Source organism: Esox lucius, chromosome 11 (assembly GCF_011004845.1).
Source record: "Esox lucius isolate fEsoLuc1 chromosome 11, fEsoLuc1.pri, whole genome shotgun sequence".
NCBI classification, from domain to species: Eukaryota; Metazoa; Chordata; class Actinopteri; order Esociformes; family Esocidae; genus Esox; species Esox lucius.
In genome coordinates, this window is record NC_047579.1 from 23,634,469 (window position 1) to 23,655,459 (window position 20,991).

Sequence of the window (20,991 nt, forward strand, 5' to 3'; positions counted from 1 at the left end):
TGGAGATCACAATCTATGCTACATAATATAATTAATCGATTTAGAGTATCCAGAGAAATCTCTGTATGCAAGCGATAAGGCCGAAAAACAATATTGGATGACCGTGATCTTTGGGCCCTCAGCGGAACTGCATTAAAAACAGACATGATTTGGTAGTGGAAATCAATGCATGGGCTGAGGACCACTTCCAAAAACCATTATCTTTAAACCCCGTTGGTCGCTGCAACCACAAATGCTAGTTAAAAGTCTACCATGCAAATAAGAAACCAGATACAAACAAGAACCAAAAACACTGCTGTATGCTCTAGGCCTGAGCTCATTTAAGATGGACTGAGGTGGAAAGTGGAAAACGTGGTCTGACTAATCTAAATGTGAAATTATTTTAGGAAATCATAGACACCTCGTCCTGTGGGTTGAAAAGGATAGGGATATTACGGCTTATCACTGCACATTTCAAAAGCCAACATCCCTGATGGTAACATGGCCTGGGTGACTTGCACATCTGTGAAGGTACCATTAATACTGAACTATATATACAGGTTTTGGACCAACATATGCTGCCATCCAGACCATGTCTTTTTTAGGGAAGGCCTTTCTTGCATCAGCAAGACAATGCCAAATCATATTCTGCACATATTACAACAGCATAGCTGTTAAACTGGCCTGCTTGTAGTCCAGACCTGTCAGCCATTGAAAACTTTTGGCACATTATGAAACGAAAAATATGACAGAGGAGACCCTGAACTTGTGAGCAGCTGAAATCCTATATCAAGCAAAAATGGGAAAACATCTCACTTTCAAAACTACAGCAGTTGGTCTCCTGATTTCCCAAACACTTAGTGTTGTTAAAAGAGGCGATGCAACATCGTAATAAACATGCCCCGATCACAATTTGTTTGAAACGTGTTGCTGGCATCATATTCAAAATGGGCACACGTTTTTCCAAAAACAATAACCTTGCTCTAGTTCAACATTTGATATGTTATCTTTGTTCTATTTTCTATTAAATATAGGCATAAATGATTGGCACGTAATTGTATTCTGTTTTAATTTGCATTTTACGCATCATCCCAACTTTTTTGGAAAAGGGTTGCACTATTATTTTCAGTATAAATTAAAAAGTATGGCATGTTAAATATGTATGTTATTGTAAGTTAAAAATTCTGAACAACAAAATCCCCTGCAGAAGGCCATATGTATGAAGTTATTTTACTACTTTTATTAAATGAATCATTATAGAAATTAAGGTTTTAGTCATTATTTTATTTTGGTGTATTCTGACCAATCTCTGTACACTGATGAGATACTTTGTTTTCCATGTTGTTTTCCAAATTCAACCAACCAATAAAGCAAGTAATTTCATGTTCCTGAATGGCTACTATCGGATGTTATGTATGAGCTGCAGCACTTCAGTTGGATTACCCAAAGTAGATGGTTTATAACTGGGTTGTAGCTGTTTACTGTCAACAACAGCTTTAACTATGCACTAAACACAACTAGCCCTGCCCCTTACCCATATCTAACCCTTAATCGAGCCCTGAACCTAAGCCCCTGTTCTAAACATAACTTGCATAACTGCAACCTCAACAAGCAGGACCACACTTTCTTGCAATAAGGAGGGTTTAGTAAATATAACAAGATTCACCTACTTTTCTCTGGGGGGCAGAGTTATACTAGGTTCGAATTCCTGGGTGTATAAGATACAGTAAATAGGTAAGTTATACTAGTCTACTTATTGTTTCATTTTTATTGTTGCCGGACAGCGTAAGCGGAGCCGGCCAGGAAGAGCAAATTTCTCTTACTGAGTGAGTGAGTGACAAAAGTTCACAACATCCAAAAGAAAAGTCTACCGCATTTGGAGGATGCACAATTTTACACCACCCAAATGAAAAGTCTATTAAGTTTGGACAATTCAAGTGTTCACAATGCAAATGCAATGTGTATATATTTATTTATTTAATAATGTAATTATAACTTAATGATTTGATTTTGGTTTGCTTGTTTGCAAAATTCATAGTTTTCAGTCACCTGGTTGCTCTGACAGCCTGGCGGGGGAAAACATTGTTGAAACATGGGGGCTAACACTGGGAATTCTATGGAGCTACTTCACAATCCGGTGAAACTGTCTACTTTTACAGCCCATTAGATCACCTCACAAAACAAGAAAAACAAAGGTATGCAAACACACTGCAAGTCTTAGGCACTTGTGACCCATATACAGCAGCCGCTGCGTTATTTATCATTAAAAACTGTGAAAATTGAGCTGATCCTGGGGGATGTGTACATGTACTTTGTGGAGAATCCCCCCCCCCCCTTATTCTGCTACCAAAATTAAAGCAGACAAAGGTACAGGCTGCTAGCTGTACATTCGATCAGGGTGGGTCAATAATGCAATTGTTCAGGTGGTGAAGGAAAATAAATTATTTATTGTCAAAGCAAAGTTTAATACAAATTAACCTAAAACAATTCCAATTCCTACTGTTTAAATGACCCACAATTGACATCCTGGATTGCTGTGGAGAAGGTTGGACTGGTGTGATTTTCTCCTGTATTAACTTTGTTATTAACTTAGCTAACGCTATGTGTTTAACAAGAGGTTTAGCTAGCTTCATTAACATTAGCTAGGCCAATGGAGTTTTTTGCAGCGGTGCAGACGAAAACAGATCATGTCATTCATTACAATGATTACTAACAAATGTGAGTACACCCCTCACATTGATACACACTCTCTGAGGATCTGAAAAAAAGAATTGTTGCTCTACATAAAGATGGCCTAGGCTATAAGAAGATTGCCAAGACCCTGAAATTGAGCTGCAGCCCGGGCTGCTGCTCAACTGGACAGGTTCCACTCAGAACAGCCCTCGCAATGGTCGACCAAAGAAGTTGAGTGCACATGCTCAGCATCATATCCAGAGGTTGTCTTTGGGCAATAGACGTATGAGTGCTGCCAGCATTGCTGCAGAGGTTGAAGGGGTGGGGGGGTCAGCCTGTCAGTGCTCAGAACATACTCTGCACACTGCATCAAATTGGTCTACATGGCTATCATCCCAGAAGGAAGCCTCTTCTAAAGATGATGCACAAGAAAGCCTGCATACAGTTTGCTAAAGACAAGCAGACTAAGGCAGTATTCCAACATGATAATGACCCCAAACACTCCTCCAAGACGACCGCTGCCTTGCTAAAGAAGCTGAGGGTAAAGATGATGGACTGGCCACGCCTGTCTCCAGACTAGGGGTGTGCAAAGCAGCCAGTATTTGTATCTGTATTTGTATTTGTTAAGGGGGGAAAAGTATTTGTATTCGAGTAAAATTCAAAATAGGTGTAAAAATTCATTATTTTTTTTTTGCGTTACACTTCTAATTTACGTTATAGTGTAAGTATTCTTTAATTAAATCTATTATAATAATTATGGATATGGAAATATTGGTTGATATTTTTCCATAAATCCAGCAATGAACATGTAACAAGGAACGTCATTGAAAAGAAAATAACATAACAGCCATTACTTCATCCATGGTTAAACCAACAACTAATAAATACCATTTGTGAACATTATGAACCCCACCACCACCCGTCCTTGTTGGAGGACGCTGAACCGACAGAATGAACATGTAAAAAGGACCGTCATTGAAAATAAAAAGAACATAACAGCCAACTCATCCATGGTTAACCAACAACTAATAAAATACAGAGCGCTCTCTGTTGCTGTGTGGAGAATGGAGATGTGTGGAGCAGCCTGTGTCAGTTACCGCTTTTATTATTTCCCCCTCCCCTGACTGAGCGTCACTCACTCACTCATCCGGGCATGTACTGCGGTCTCATGAGAAAACGCAGCTTTTTGATATAATGGTTTTCTTGTTCCCGAATACAAACATTTTTTAAAGTATTTGTTTGAAATAAGTATTTGTAAAAACCAGGTTATTTGTGCCTTTCCAAATACCGTGTTCGGCTCCACCCCTACTCCAGACCTAAACCACATTGGAGCGCAAGGTCTCTAACATCCATCAGCTCCGTGATGTCGTCATGTAGGAGTAGAAGAGGACTCCAGTGGCAACCTGTGACGCTCTGGTGAACTCCATGCCTAAGAGGGTTAAGGCAGTGCTGGAAAATAATGGTGGCCACACAAAATATTGACACTTTGGGCCCAATTTTGACTTTATCACTTAGGGGTGTACTCATTTTTGTTGCCAGTGGTTTAGACATTAATGGCTGTGTGTTGTGTTATTTTGAGGGGACAGCAAATTTACACTGTTATACAAGCTGTACACTCACTACATTACATTGTAGCAAAGTGTTATTTCTTCAGTGTTGTCACATGATGAGATATAATCAAATATTTGCAAAAATGTGAGGGGTGTACTCACTTTTGTGAGATACTGTATATGATTTACATGTATATGATTGCAAATACAATATACTGTATATGCGGTTAGTGCATCCAATTGAACTGCAACTCTGGCATTTTGAGGAAAACTATTGAAAGTTGTGGAGTTGTCGATGGAGGGCAATGGAAGGTGAGTTTGTTTTGTCTGCCAAGTGAGCGTTCCCATTTGCTGTGACGGCACATGAAAACTATCAATCCAAGTGAAATATACAAGTGGGACATTCAGTAAGACTGAGGTGTTCCCATTTCTTTACATCCACGCACAATGAAAACAATGTTTCTGGAAACTTGACACTCTACATTTGTTGAACAACCTGTATTTACCCAGAGGAATCTGGCAAGTATTGGCGAGATTGCCCGGTTAACAGATACAGGTCTTGTTGACATTTTAAGTACAATTTGTAGACACCATGAACTTGGATGAAAATACATCTCCGGAAAGAATTAAGTGACAATTGCACCTTTTTCTTTCCTTTCCAAAAAAGTTGAAAAGGAAGGTTTTGAGTGAGGAACAGAAGGGTTAAAATTAAGAGACCACTGCAAATTGAACGCTTCTGTTCCTAACTCAAAACCTTCCTTTTCAACTTTTTTTGGAAAGGAAAGAAAAAGTTGTAGAGGTCTCTTAATTCTTTCCGGAGCTGTATATTAAACACTGGTCAATTTCATCCTATTCAATATTATGCCATGATACATTTGAGTAATATTACATTTCTCAGTACAAAGTGCAAGAAACGTATTGGTCTTTTTCTAAACAAATGAATATATGTTTTGGGCTAGTTTTGGGATTTGAAAGAAATATTTGCATTATTAATGGTAATATGTATAGTTTCTAGGAGGTTATTAATTATCACAATTAGAGAAGGACATTGAGACTTAATTGACCACTGACAAACAGTAGCAACCTGGCAATAGATGTTAACAATCTATTGCCAATCTTATTTTGGCAATCCTGCTTGCTTGTTTTGCCTGCATTAATGGTGAATAAAAAACAATAAACCAGTAGCCCAACTCACGGAGAATAGAAAGGAAAAAGCTATTTCAGTATCTCATCAGGGCCGTTCTGGATAAGGCATGTCAGATTGCATATGTCTATGCGTAGTCTGCCAGATACATTCAGGCCTATTCGGTTTTTGAATGGGTGTTGGGAGTAAAATTTTGCTATGATTGTTAAATCAAATTATAACAAACAAGTGGAAACGTGACTTGAGTTGTCAGTTTTGTCTAGCCTGCACGACCTGGCCCAACTCCCTGTTTAACACCTTGCGTCAATATATTTTACTGGCGACTAAAAAACATTGCTACAGTGAATTCTGTATTTTTCACAACTTGTAAAGGCTTACGCCTACTATTGAGCTATAGAACGGCGCTGGCAGCCAGGCACAAAGAGCACATACTAGGGATGAGCAGATCGATAAAAAAGTATCGATACTTTCGATTCTCACTTTTTTTTTGGAGAGTCGATCTTCAAATAAGAATATCGATACCAAGTGCTTTCTTTAACCAGATATTATTATTATTTATTTTATCAACTCAATGTGTCTCCGGTGCTGCAAAAAAATTGTTTATAGGAACTAGGTCTTCTGCTGTCTCATTCCGCTCTATAACCTACACACAGGCAAGCTGTGAAACACACTCATAATTAAACTACAATTTGATGAGGTTAGTGTGTTAGTGGCAGAACGGAAACGAAGGATTGTTTGGTGTTATTTCACGCCAATAATCCAACGTGAAGCAACATGTGATCTTCGTAAAAAGTCTGTATGATATTATGACAATACCAGAAACGTGTTAAAACACATGAGAATCAACCACCTAAAATAGCATGAAGTACTGCGGAGGCGATGAGGAGAGGACGCAGGCAAATACCCCTAGATCTGATTACCTAGTAAGGCAGAGTTGTCTGACACAAGCCATATGTATATACAGAGTATGGTATATTTGTGTATAGATAATGTGCGTTTATTTTGATACTTTCAATACAAAGCAGGAAATACTATTAGCAAAATTTCACAGTGCACAGTGGGTGCATTTACAGTGGGAGAACAAGTATTTGATACACTGCCGATTTTGCAGGTTTTCCTACTTACAAAGCATGTAGAGGTCTGTCATTTTTATCATAGGCCACTTCAACTGTGAGAGACGGAATCTAAAACAAAAATCGCGAAAATCACATGATTTTTAAATAATTAATTTGCATTGTTTGTGCCTTCTACTCCTGTCTCCAACAATTCATTATTTGTGTAAAATAATATTGTTTAGTAAATCGAGTAAAATAAACTGTGCCTGTGATTACCCAGATATTGCCTTGCATATTTGTATTTTGCAACAACGTTTTTGGTGAGAAATAGTTTTGGAACCAAATATGTGTGTATGGCTATTTGTGTAAATCTGAAAACAGAAGCACTCCCACACACTGTCTCGCTTACTGCTCAAATATTTATTAAATCATAACAGATAAAGAACATAACATGTTTATGCGCGTAAATCTGTCTGTCATCTCATGGTCAATCTACACAATAACTTGTAAAATCCAATAAATCACAATCAACAGCAGCGCAACTTGAATCTCCTCCATGGTTATTGTGCATACGCCAGAGTAAGAACATACGTCAGCAGACTAATTTGCCTAATCTTCACAGGTCTTTAGACCGCGGTGGAAATGCAGACACAACAAGCTGAAGGAACCGTTTAGTTCCTTGAAAATTTGTTTTTTCTGTCTTTACACCTGGTTCAGTTGGAGATACGTTGATATCCCACCTTGTATCCCCGGTCTTCTGAGAAAATAAATAGGCTTGTTTGTGTGACATCAGAATGTCGCACTAGATTAAGACACCATTCAAATTGCTCTACACACTAGGCAAGGTGTAACAAGAGCACCATAAAACATATTACACTAAACAGGATAATGGAGACATCTACTAAAAACTGACATTTTGGGCGACACGGGTGATCACCTTAAGTAAATAGCCTCAAAAACGGCAAAAGAACGCTGGGTGAGTTGGAATGCAAGCGCGTCCACATAGCAAGTGAATTGAAATGAACCTTCGTTCAGCCTCTTTAACCTGAATGAAGCTTAAAATTCCATAGCCTCAAAAAAGCACCAAAACAGGTCTCCTCTTTTATTTTACTACTGTAACCTCATTTCACAATGAAACTGAAAAATAACTGGAATAGGAAGTAAACATCTGGTCCTATATGGTATTAATTGCGCTTAAACCTGCATTACGTGGAAGTATACAAAAAAATCGCCTTTTCTGACTATTTCTAATCTAGCGTTTGAAGTCATTGAATGACGCAAACCATATTTTATTAAAAAGAGGACATTCTCCTGATTAAAATGATGCCCCACTTGTACCTTGAAACTTAAATGAGTCACGGACATTATATTTCTTTTTTTTCTGTACAACAGCATCACTCATCTTGTTGTGAGTTTAGGTGTTTACTAATGCGGATGAGTATTAGTAAGTAAACCGGAAACTGCAATGCAGACTTCTAGACAAAAGCGGAAGTTCCTCATACGCTGGTGCTCAGAGTCTATTGCACACACCTGGTGTCCATTCCCTCGTTAGGTAACCTATATTAGTTCCTGTGGAATTTATCCAAACAAGCTGAACTACCTGTGGGCCATGTTGACTTGATTAGCTTTGCTTCAGTTTGTCACATTTATCTTTGAACAGCACACAATGTTTTAATTAGTGAGCTAGCTTGCTGTACTCCATTAAAACAATGTGCCTCATCTCCCTTGTTCCCACCTACCTACCACAGCTATGCCTGTTATTCTACTGAACACTGGCAAACTAAACTGTCAGACTTTCTTACATTTCATGGAAATGGAAACAGAATATAACAGTAAACTATGAGTAGTAGGACAATGATCAGTCTTGTTTAATGTAGGATAAAGTGGTGGACATAACATACATGAACCACCATCAATTATTTCTAGAAAACCTTTTGTCAATGTAAGTAGCTACAGCATCTATAAGCATTTCTACTTTCAATGTGTTTTTGTAGCAATAGACTTTGGTTACTCTGATTAGACTTAAACAACAAAGAATTCCATAGATGTTCTGTTGACAATGTTTCACAAGACAAAGAGTTTCTGTCTTTATTAAATATTCAAAGTTAACAATTGGTATTTCATCCCTAAAAAACTAATACTAAGCTTATTATAGTGTAACACTGGCAGGTAAGCTGTCACAACTCCCTCTCCTGGGGCTCCCCCTGCTGGTGCGCCCAGGCTCCGGCGGTCGGCGTCACTGGCTTTCTGAAGCCACCGCCCCCTTCCCTCTGCTACCAGCACCCCTGTACCTCGTTTGTCTCATTATGTTGAGTAAATGTTTGTCTGATTGTTAGGAGGGTTTTGTGGGTTATTGTTTGCTGTAAAGACGCTCCATCGACTATTGTATTCTTTGGTTTTACTGGACACCTTAGGTTTTGTTGGAGTGTGTTCAGTGTCTGCCTGTTTGGCATTATCTAGGCTTGCTTCACCCCAAATAAAAGGAAAGTGTAGATGTATTGATTGTATTAGTTAGTGAACTGTTATAAGCTGTTGTAACCAATGAAGCAGAATATTAATTGTTTGTAATATGAGCTGAAACTGAAGGAGCAAGTAGGAGAATAGGAAACCCTGTTTAAGCGGTTGCCGGGGAGAGAAAGATTTAGTATGTCTGTTTTGTGAGAAACAGGACACAGGTTAGAGACACACACACATAGTTGGACAGACAACACAGACACCACAAAGGGGGCAAGGGGGTACTTGCAGTTATCCTATAAGGAATAGAACTGGGATTGGGCCAAGGACACACTTGCAAGTTTGTAAGTTAACGCCTCTATCTATTTGGGCGTAGTAGAAGTATAAAAATGATGTTTTGACTGTTGATCCTTAGACATTGTGCGGCGACACTTGTCTCCAGAAGCTTCTGTAATAAATGGATATACGATACGGTAATTGACCTGACTCCTGGTGTTTTATTCTCCTTTCCAACAAACCAACTCGGGGAAGTGTTAGACTTCAACAAAAGCATGCTACTTCCCTGCGCATGGCTCCTGTTTGTCGATAGACCGTGACATAACCGGAGTTCCCCAAACCAAAAAAATAGCATTGAATCAAATAATTGTTCAGCGCAAGGCTGAACCCATCGGGGAACTTCATTTTATTTTAGTTTGCCACTCTGTCTTCACGCTGATAGGTATGACCAAAGCCCATAGGTTATTTTATTAATGGACAGTTGGATTAGATTGGGAAGTTAGATACATTTAGTGGTAGTTCCTTGTTAGTATTGTGTTAAAAATTATATATTAGTTCCTGTGTTCTTGGGCGTCTTTTGTGAGGTATTGTTCTATGTTTGGTGTTGTATGAAGAAGCTGTCTGCACGTTTACGGTTTACGCTTGTACGCCCTTTACATTATGCGTGCTTTTCTGAAAAAATAGAAACAGCGACATTAACTTCCTCCCTGCGTTTGGCTCCCTTTTTTACGCACACCACGACACCGTGACACACCCACTCACCTGTCTCCTCCCATCTACCACACCTCAGACTTTCCTCAATTTTCTTGAAATTTAAACTATAAGTTACAGCAAACCACGAGTAGTTGGACGATGATCAGTCTTGTTTAATGTGTGTTAGCCTTGACATACATGCACCATCCTCATTATTTCTAGAACACCTATTGTCAATGTAAGTAGATACAGCATCCTCCTGCATGTCTATGTTCAGTTAGATTTTTTTGTAGCATTTTCCTTTGGTTACACTAATTTGACTTAATCAACAAATAATTCCATAGCTGTTCTGTTGTTTCAGTTCTGTTGGCAATGTTTCACGAGACAAAGTATTTCTGTCTTTATTTACGTTGTGGTTGAGAGCATGGCTTAATCCTTCTTTGAAAGTATAGTTTTATTTTTGTCTGGCAATCTCGGTCTGCCTGCTAAAGGCATGCTGAAATACCCTAAGTTCTTTAATCAGTAGTTACACACAAAAATGTGTTTAGTGTGGATCATCAGATTATTTTAAGACTTTGTCTTTCATGCTTTGAAAAATAAATAATTGTATTAATATTCTTGTTGCATGGACACAAAAACATCTGCCTATTCAGTGGGACCTTTTTGGCTTTACTTAATTTACACCGTCTGAGAAAACATTCACATTTAAAGCAACTTAAAGATCCTGGACTAGATGTTTTCACCTTGTTGCATGATTTGATCTAAGAGATGCAGTCTGGGCTGGATGTATAATATGTATTTTGCATTTGGGTAACCATAATTCTTGTGTTACACACATCGTTTATAATTTACTACAACAATATTTTTCTGCTACCAATCTAAACAATACAAAGCGAAACACATTTTCTGTCTTAACTGCTTGAATGATGTAGCCATTTGGTTTTAAATCCAAGCCACTGATTGTGATTGTTTGGCTTATTGAAATATATTGGACAAGGAGTTACGGTCCTCAAATAGGACAGTCACATCTGAAATTAGACCCCACCTTACACTGGTGTGCGTGACTCTAACAGCTAATCTGCCTTTATAGTCTAAAATCAGATCCTCTATTTGTGTCTGTAACCATGTCTATGTTCTGTCATCTGTGCTACAATGGGCCTGAAATGCTGACTGACAGTTGGATAGGTTGTATGATGCTTGGATCCTGACTAGATTTACATCATACAATTGTTAATCATACTTATTATTGTTTCCCTTAAGAACACCTCTAGTGACAGGATATGGATTTGGACACTGTTGTTGGTTTGTGACAGTCTCAGGTTGTAAGGATAAAACAATATCAGAATGCTCATAGACAGGGTTTTGCATTCATCCAGGCTGTGAGATTAGCAGCGTAAGAGCAAACACAGTAGGTTCCATCCCTGCATTTTTCTCCAAACAAAAGGTCTGGGTCCAGAAAAATCACCTCTAAGAAATGTTTGGTTATGCACTACAATGACTATGTTCTTATGAGGAGCAACTTGCACCGATATGTGGCAGGAGGCAAATCTGTTGTGTTGTAACACAACTTTGGATCTGTTCCATTGTTATTAACTAATTTGAGTGTGTTCACTAGGCATATAGGGGTGTACTGGAAACAGGAATCTGTTGTGTAAAGTTTAACAAACAATTGTACATACTGATAATGCCATCTTATTGTAAGGGTAGAGGGTCCTTGTCTATGTGGACTGGTAGATGAGTGGATCCTAGTATGCAACAACATTTTGTTGCACAATTTGGTCCTGAGATAACCCCAGGGGAATGTATCTGTTTTGGATACATTTAAATAGGTGCCATTGAGTATGGCCCATTGTATCTCGATACCCATTTCCTGCAGCCTAGAGCCTGGTTAAGTTCTTTAGAAGGATATGTTTTTATCTCTACTTTGGCTCTATGGGCTGATGTCACTACCAACAACAACCCTGGATAGCTTCTGTTGACTGATACTGCGAACACATGTTATTGTGAGCAACCGAAATATGCTAGTTAAAATTACTAAAGGTAGCAAGCCATTTTGTTACGGCTCGTACAATATAATTACCATTTGTTTCATGCACATACATAAAACATTGTCTCAAAATAGCTGCTTGACAACGCTTTAGCAAAGAAATCAGTTGATTATGTATCAGTCCCTCATCTGTATATGTAAGAACAAGAGTATCGACATTGGTTCAGAAACACATTTAAATGTATTCAATTTGCGCCATTCAAAGCTTGACATTTGGCCTGGCATTCCCTTAAGCAATTCTCAACATCCAGCAAATATTTACCTGTAACGAACAATACATAATATGTACAACATTTAGGCTACAACATTTAGGCCCTTCAAGAGAAAGGGCAAAGTCTTTCCAAACTTTTTGCATTAAAACTGTTTATAGGACACCTTTAATGCTGAGGATGATCTCCAGCTCTGGGTACGTTGGAAAACATTTCCAAACAAGCTGAACTACCTGTGGGCCATGTTGACTTGATTAGCTTTGCTTCAGTTTGTCACATTTATCTTTGAACAGCACACAATGTTTTAATTAGTGAGCTAGCTTGATGTACTCCATTAAAACAATGTGCCTCATCTCCCTTGTTCCCACCTACCTACCACAGCTATGCCTGTTATTCTACTGAACACTGGCAAACTAAACTGTCAGACTTTCTTACATTTCATGGAAATGGAAACAGAAAATAACAGTAAACTATGAGTAGTAGGACAATGATCAGTCTTGTTTAATGTAGGATAAATCGGTGGCCATAACATACATGAACCACCATCAATTATTTCTAGAAAACCTTTTGTCAATGTAAGTAGCTACAGCATCTATAAGCATTTCTACTTTCAATGTGTTTTTGTAGCAAAAGCCTTTAGTTACTCTGATTAGACTTAAACAACAAAGAATTCCATAGATGTTCTGTTGACAATGTTTCACAAGACAAATAGTTTCTGTCTTTATTAAATATTCAAAGTTAACAATTGGTTATTTCATCCCTAAAAAACAAAAAACAGATACTAAGCCTACTATAGTGTAACACTGGCAGGTAAGCTGTCACAACTCCCTCTCCTGGGGCTCCCCCTGCTGGTGCGCCTAGGCTCCGGCGGTCGGCGTCACTGGCTTTCTGAAGCCTCTGCTACCAGCGCCCCTGTACCTCGTTTGTCTCATTATGTTGAGTAAATGTTTGTCTGATTGTTAGGAGGGTTTTGTGGTTTATTGTTTGCTGTAAAGACGCTCCATCGACTATTGTATTCTTTGGTTTTACTGGACATCTTAGGTTTTGTTGGAGTGTGTTCAGTGTCTGCCTGTTTGGCATTATCTACGCTTGCTTCACCCTAAATAAAAGGAAAGCAAGCTACTTCCCTGCGCCTGGCTCCTGTTTGTCGACAGACTGTGACATAACCTGAGTTCCCCAAAACAAAAAAATAGCATTGAATCAAATAATTGTTCAGCGCAAGGCTGAACCCATCGGGGAACTTCATTTTATTTTAGTTTGCCACTCTCAGTCTTCACGCTGAATGGTATGATCAAAGCCCATAGGTTATTTTATTAATGGACAGTTGGATTAGATTGGTTAGTTAGATACAGTTACTGGTAGTTCCTTGTTAGTATTGTGTTTAAAATTATATATTAGTTCCTGTGTTCCTGGGCGTCTTTTTGAGGTATTGTTCTATGTTTGGTGTTGTATGAAGAAGCTGCCTGTACGTTTACGGTTTACGCTTGTACGCCCTTTACATTATGCGTGCTTTTCTGAAAAAATTGAAACCGCGACATTAACTTCCTCCCTGCGTTTGGCTCCCTTTTTTTACGCACACCACGACACCGTGACTCACCCACTCACCTGTCTCCTCCCATCTACCACACCTCAGACTTTCCTCCATTTCTTGAAATTAAAACTGTAAGTTACAGCAAACCACGAGTAGTTGGACGATGATCAGTCTTGTACAGCATCCATATTAGGAACGTTATCATTCCTCCCCAGAAACTCAGTTCTTCCTCCTACTCAGTCATCACCCCTCCCCCGGTCAAACGTCACCCCTCCCTTGGTCAAGTATCCGCTCTCGCCTTATCAAACATCACCCCGATTAAGCTTTAATCCTCCCCTTGTCAATCGTCAGTCCTCCCCTTGTCAATCGTCAGTCCTCCCCTAGTCAATCGTCAGCCCTCCCCTTGTCATTCGTCAGTCCTCCCCTTGTCAATCGTAAGCCCTCCCCTTGTCAATCGTCAGTCCTCCCCTTGTCAATCGTAAGCCCTCCTCCAGTCAAACATCAGCGATCCCCTTAGTAGAGTATCAGTCAAAATGGTAAGATTTTTCCCAGCCAATAAAACGAGCACAAACACGGAACTATTATCACATGGACTCAATACAGAAGAGGTGCTAGTTGGTGTAAGGTAAGATCAAGTAGAAAATTATGTTTTTGCACTTTCATAATCGCAAGATTATTGAAATACTTTCATATATTTGCTTAGCTAGATTAATTATTTTCTGTTTAGCCGTTCTGCTAAATAATGTTATCTTAAATGAATCTAGCTAAGCAAATATATTAAAGTATTTCAATAATTTTGCGATTAACTGCTTGTCTTAACTGCTTGAATGATGTAGCCATTTGGTTTTAAATCCAAGCCACTGATTGTGATTGTTTGGCTTATTGAAATATATTGGACAAGGAGTTACGGTCCTCAAATAGGACAGTCACATCTGAAATTAGACCCCACCTTACACTGGTGTTCGTGACTCTAACAGCTAATCTGCCTTTGTAGTCTGATATCAGATCCTCTATTTGTGTCTGTAACCATGTCTACGTTCTGTCATCTGTGCTACAATGGGCCTGAAATGCTGACTGACAGTTGAATAGGTTGTATGATGCTTGGATCCTGACTAGATTTACATCATACAATTGTTAATCATACTTATTATTGTTTCCCTTAAGAACACCTCTAGTGACAGGATATGGATTTGGACACTGTTGTTGGTTTGTGACAGTCTCAGGTTGTAAGGTTAAAACAATATCAGGATGCTCATAGAAGGGTTTTGCATTCATCCAGGCTGTGAGATTAGCAGCATAAGAGCAAACACAGTAGGTTCCATCCCTGCATTTTTCTCCAAACAAAAGGTCTGGGTCCAGCAAAATCACCTCTAAGAAAAGTTTGGTTATGCAATACAATGACTATGTTCTTATGAGGAGCAACTTGCACCGATATGTGGCAGGAGGCAAATCTGTTGTGTTGTAACACAATTTTGGATCTGTTCCATTGTTATTAACTAATTTGAGTGTGTTCACTAGGCCTATAGGGGTGTACTGGAAACAGGAATCTGTTGTGTAAAGTTTAACAAACAATTGTACATATTGATAATGCCATCTTATTGTAAGGGTAGAGGGTCCTTGTCTATGTGGACTGGTAGATGAGTGGATTCTAGTATGCAACAACATTTTGTTGCACAATTTGGTCCTGAGATAAATTCCCCCTGGGGTTATCTGTTTTGGATACATTTTAATAGGTGCCACTAAGTATGGCCCATTGTATGTCGATACCCATGTCCTGCAGCCTAGAGCCTGGTTAAGATCTGGTTAAGATCTTTCCACATTACAGAACATTACTCTACACACTAGGCAAGGTGTACCAACAGCACCATAAAACATATTACACTCACCTGGTTAAGAGGACTTTTTTATAGTTATGCAATAACACACTGGGTGGTTGGGTCAGGGGTGTAACTTAGCTGTCACTCCCAGGGTGCGGGGCTCACTATGCTTAATTAGACAAATGAGCCAGTCAGACACAGTGGACAATCTGTCAGAAGTTGAGATCTACTACGAAATTGGCACACAGCAGTTCAAATAGGAAGCTCACTAAATAAGGAGTATGACTGCAACATTTGGATTTATACTGGTGGTTACAGTACTAATCTATAGTTTGGACACACTTGCCCCTTCAAGATAAAGGGCTAAGTCTTTCCAAACTTTTTGCCTGAAAACTGTTTATGGGACACCTCTCTTTAATGCTGAGAATGATCTCCAGCTCTGGGTACGTTGGAAAACATTTCCAAACAAGCTGAACTACCTGTGGGCCATGTTGACTTGATTAGCTTTGCTTCAGTTTGTCACATTTATCTTTGAACAGCACACAATGTTTTAATTAGTGAGCTAGCTTGCTGTACTCCATTAAAACAATGTGCAGCACCTCCCTTGTTCCCACCTACCTACCACAACTATGCCTGTTATTCTACTGAACACTGGCAAACTAAACTGTCAGACATTTCATGGAAATGGAAACTGAAAATAACAGTAAACTATGAGTAGTAGTACAATGATCAGTCTTGTTTAATGTAGGATAAAGCGGTTGCCATAACATACATGAACCAACATCAATTATTTCTAGAAAACCTTTGGTCGATGTAAATAACTACAGCATCTATCAGCATTTCTACTTTTAATGTGTTTTTGTAGCAGTAGCCTTTAGTTACTCTGATTAGACTTAAACAACAAAGAATTCCATAGATGCTCTGTTGACAATGTATCACAAGACAAAGTGTTTCTGTCTTTATTAAATATTCATAGTTAATAATTGGTATTTGGTATCCCTAAAAAACAAAAAACAAATACTAAGCCTACGATAGTGTAACACTGGCAGGTAAGCTGTCACAACTCCCTCTCCTGGGGCTCCCCCTGCTGGTGCGCCCAGGCTCCGGCGGTTGGCGTCACTGGCTTTCTGAAGCCACCGCCCCCTTCCCTCTGCTACCAGCGCCCCTGTTTGACTGATTGTTAGGAGGGTTTTGTGGTTTATTGTTTGCTGTAAAGACGCTCTGTCGTCTATTGTATTCTTTGGTTTTACTGGACATCTTACGTTTTATTAGTGTGTTCAGTGTCTGCTTGTTTGGCATTATCTACGCTTGCTTCACCCCAAATAAAAGGAAAGCAAGCTACCTCCCTGCGCCTGGCTCCTGTGTGCTGAAAGACCGTGACATGACCTGAGTTCCCCAAACCAAAAGAATAGCATTGAATGAAATAATTGTTCAGCGCAAGGCTGAACCCATCGGGGGACTTGTGTGGCGAACATCAGTCCACAACTGGCAATCTATAGCCTAGGGCATAGGGTAGCAAGCCTGCAGACACTTTTTACTATCAGGGTTGATGTCAAATGTGTTATCCTAGGGAGCTAGGCAAACAAATGGCTCATGTATAGCACTGGAAGGTGCTGGGGGTTGGGCCGAGTGGCTGTGTGTTGGTGTGGAATCTAGATGCAGGGTGGCTCTGAGGTCCAGTGCGGTAAACAGGTGCGTGCAGTTGTCGGGTTTGTCTAGGCAGGGGAAAACGCAGGGTTACAGGTAGGTAATCGGAAAACATGCAATCAAATGCAAATTAATTATTTAAAAATCATACAATGTAATTTTCTGGATTTTTGTTTTCGATTCCGTCTCTCACAGTTGAAGTCTACCTGTAAAAGATTACAGACCTCTACATGCTTTGTAAGTTGGAAAACCTGCAAAATCGGCAGTGTATCAAATACTTGTTCTCTCCACTGTACTTCATTAAGACCCAATGTTGTGATTTAAGTGTTCCCTTAATTTCTTTGAGCTGTGTTTATAGGAGGTGCTAAAAATTGGGGTTGAACATTAATGAAAATTTAACCAAGCATAGAAATATAACATGGAATGAAAAAATAAAACATAAATACAACAAAATACAACAAACTAAAACTACAACTGTTAAAAAAGCCTCAAAACCAGAACCTAACATTAAAGGTTTTGAGAAAAAAACATCTGCATTAATTCATTTATATTGAAGTGAAATCCGGTGTAAAAATATTTTATTTCGTGAATTTCAACATTCTCTTCCAAAGTCTCTCTGCTTCCTACTATATTTTGAATATTTGATTAGAACATGTATTGTCAACATACTACTATTACTATGTAGCAAATGTTTTTACAAATCCTCTTTTCATCTTAATTAAACTGTATTTATTCTGTTCATAGTGAACTGTCATGGCGTCATCAGATTTTGTCAGAGACATATTGACAAAGTGGGACCTCAGTCAATGGATTAATTTTGAAGGTGAAAATGTTTAATGATTTATACAATGTATATTAAGCTGTATAATAATATGAATTCATATATTGCATTATTATACATTAGTACTGTAATGATATCAACTCAAGAGTAAGCACAGTTGTATTTGTTAATCTCATCTCATGTCTTTTTAATATATTTTTCCTGAATTTCAGAGCAAGAAATAGACGAAGAAGGTTTTCTCTTACTCGAAGAGAAAGAATTCATTAACTTGATCCCAAAAATAGGACCACGGACAAAATTTGCTCACAAACACAAACTTCTAAAGGTATAGATAACAAATGATAGGAATTTTAACAAAAGTTTACGGAAAAGACCAGGTTTTACGTGTGTATCTGTAAGTGTAGGGTAAATAGTTTGCATTCAGTCTAAATTAGAAAACATTAGATTAAACTAAACATTATTGTATATCAATTATTCATTGCCTTACAAATGTCTCGGCATGTCTCGTGTTTTTTAATTGCAGGAACAGAACAAACACAGCAATGTTGATGAGAACTTTGAAGTGGCCACGTCATCAACAGCTTCCATTAACGCAGCCAAGAGTTCCTCAGGAAATGTACTTTTTACCTATAACTATATACATAAATCCTCACCCCTAAAGGACATATTTTATATTACAAAGCACAATTATTATTTAGATCAACTTACACATCTTTGTATGAACGTAGTTCTCTAAATAGCTGTATCACAAAGATACAAGTCATGTTCATAACCTCCTCTGCAGGATGATTTCCTCTTTGATTGTGGGAAGACCACATAATACACATTGCAATGTTTTTATATTAATGTTTGTGCATGAAGGCATTTCTATCACCATCTCACATAATAAGGATTAACATTTCAGAAATATTGCAACATCACACAGGACATAACTCATCACATTTTATTCCATTAAGAGGATGGCTGTTTTAGTTTGTGTTGTAAGTTTTGTAAAATGATGCCTTAACCATGATGATAATTTACTTGTTTCTTCAGAGTATGCCCTCAACCAGTGTGGATAAACTTCTTTCAGGTAAAAGGCACAGCCAATCAATCAAATACATTTCATGAAAACACTTTTAAATCAGCAGTTCTCAAAAACTGCTCGTCCAGACACCCAGCCGAAATCCCCAAAGAGCAAGCAACAAAAATAAATATATGCACATTTGCTAGGGAACACTCCATTGGAGGATCAGAAACTACACTGAACAAAATTATAAACACAACACTTTTGTTTTTGCCCCCATTTATCATGAGCTGAACTCAAAGATCTAAGACTTTCTCTATGTACACAAAAGGCCTATTTCTCTCAAATATTGTTCACAAAACCATCTAAATCTGTGTTAGTGAGCACTTCTCCTTTGCCGAGATAATACATCCACCTCACAGGTGTGGCATATCAAGATGCTGATTAGACAGCATGATTATTGCACAAGTGTGCCTTAGGCTGGCCACAATAAAAGGCCAAAAACAAAAGAATTGCGTTTCTAATTTTGTTCACTGTAGAAAGAAACCTAGAGTGGAGCTAGACTCTTAGACTCTTAAGCACTGGGGACGTAACAGTTGTCCAGTACTCTTCTGGCTGTGTTGGTTGAATATTATGAGAGTACATGACCTTGTAGGGACACATTAACATTTTGGGTCACTAAATACAATATTTTGGGTCACTAAATACATGTGAGCTTAAGCAGAATCCAGATCAGCTGCACATCTAGGTGAACAAGGACAGGGACAACCAGGTGGGCTGTGGACAGTGACAACAGGAATTGTCAGGCAGAAAGTAGATCTGCAGCACAAACAGTAGGACTTTTATAGGGAAAGCTAGGAGTTGTCAGTCTAGGTAGTCCTGAGGCGTGGTCCAAAAGCTCAGGTCCTCCTAAAATTGAACAGGACACCAGAAAAATTAAACGTATAAAGAAATTGAACAGGACACCAAGAATTTGATTTGAAAACATTTTGACTGGAACTCACACAAAGCCATTCTCCAATGGCTAGAGAGGATCTCCAAGAGATTTTCTTAGACAACTGTCAGTATCAGAAATGTCTACGATTACAAACCTATGGCATTGTTCTCAATAACCTTCTGTGAATGCTGACGTATGGATTTGAGTATTCATATAAAAATGGTTAAAATTGTTTCCAGAGAAAAGGAAACATGAGGTAGCCAATGCAAAAATGCAAAGAAAGAAGCTGAAGAGTAGGGCTGCATCCATCGATCTACCTCAAATGTTTGGTAGGTAAGAGTTTTTTTTTATTGACCTCAATTAATTAAATGTAGTTTATTTTATTTATATATTTTCTCTATCTGCCAGATACAATATATGGCCAAAAGTATGTGGATTCCCCCACTAATCATTGAGTTCAGGTGTTTCAGCCGCACCCATTGATCACAGGTGCATAAAATCCAATGCATGGCCATGAAATCTCCATATACAAACATTGACAGTACAATGGGTCGTACTGAAGAGTTCAGTGACTTTAACGTCAAAATGTAATAGGATGCCAAAAGTCAGTTTGTGAAATTTCTGCCCTACTACATCTGCTCCGGTCAACTGTAAGGGCTATATCTGTGAAGTGGAAGCTTCAAGGTGCAACAGCCCAGCAACAGAGGTAGACCACGCAAACACAAAGAGCGGGGCTGCCGAGTGCTGACACGTAAAAATTGCTTATCATCTGTTGCATCACTCACCACAGAGTTCCAAACTGCCTCTGGAGGCAACATCAGCACAAGGACTGTGTGTTGGGAGCTTCATTAATTGGGTTTCCATGGCCAAGCAAATGTATGCAAGCCTCACATTAACATGCGCAATGCCAAGCATTTGCTGGAGTGCTGTAAAGCATACTGCCATTGGACACTGGAGCAGTGGAAACATTTTCTCTGGAGTGAGGAAACATGCTTCATCTTCTGGCAGTCTGATGGTCAAATCTGGGTTTGGCAGATGCCTGGAGAATGCCCACCGGAATGCACAGTGCCTAATATAAGGTTGGTGGAGGAGGGACAATGATCTGGGGCTGTGTTTGGCCTCTTAGTTCCAGTGAAGAGTCATCTTAATGCTAAAAGATACACAAGATTTGTTTGACATTTGGGTGCTTCCA

General features: G+C 38.8%; 1 protein-coding gene across 1 annotated transcript in view; it reads left to right on the forward strand.

Annotated features, from left to right (window-relative positions):
• Nucleotides 1-20,991, forward strand: part of LOC117595221 (nuclear GTPase SLIP-GC-like) — a 772,829-nt gene that overhangs the window by 275,697 nt on the left and 476,141 nt on the right. The window lies entirely within an intron of this gene.